The sequence below is a fragment of the Meleagris gallopavo genome, chromosome 1 (genome assembly GCF_905368555.1).
Source record: "Meleagris gallopavo chromosome 1, MGAL_WU_HG_1.1, whole genome shotgun sequence".
NCBI classification, from domain to species: domain Eukaryota; kingdom Metazoa; phylum Chordata; class Aves; order Galliformes; family Phasianidae; genus Meleagris; species Meleagris gallopavo.
In genome coordinates this window covers 107,791,202-107,791,937 of record NC_139404.1, presented here as the reverse complement: position 1 = coordinate 107,791,937, position 736 = coordinate 107,791,202, and positions in this window count along the sequence as shown.

The following is a 736-nucleotide window of genomic DNA, read 5'->3' as shown; positions in this document are numbered from 1 at the left end:
GCCTTTGAATCATAATTTGTTCTCCTCCGTCACTTTATATATCTGTGATCTCCTGAGTATGTAGATGCTAATGAATTTTTTGCACTCGAAGTTTAGTTATGTTAATGTTGAAGGCATTGCTGAGATATAGCTTGTTTTGAGAATATCAGCCATTCTGCTGTGAAGCAAAACTTGAGCTTACGTCTGCTCAAAATTGCAGTGTTGTCCTTATTCTGGGTCCCAGAGGCCATAAGTCTTTCTTATGCTGCAAGATTTCATATGGATTTTCATATTAGCTTCACTTAAAAGTGCATTTATAAGAATGAAGCATTGTTCACATTAGTGCAGAGCCAATGATTCACTTTGAGGGTCTGATTTCTTTCAGTGATTCCTTTTAGTAGGGGACCTATTGCCTTGGAAATAGTCTATTTGGATAAATACTGTGAAGTATCAAGAGTGATGTTGCCTGTTCTCATTAAAGGTCTCAATTCTGTCAGGAGCTGCTTTGCTGCTAACAGAAGGTGAAGTAGTTCGTACTACAATCACAATTATATGAAATAAGGATGCAGTGCTGTGTCCACAGGAGTATCCCACATGGACTAGGAGCTAGGACTAAGAAATACTGTAATTTCAGTCTTGCACTGGACAGCTGCATGTGTGAAGTGCTTTCACTGTATTTGGAGCACTTAAATGCACTGATCTAACACTGACAGTGCACACTTTTTTTTTCAAGGAATGATGAGAAATTGCCATCTGA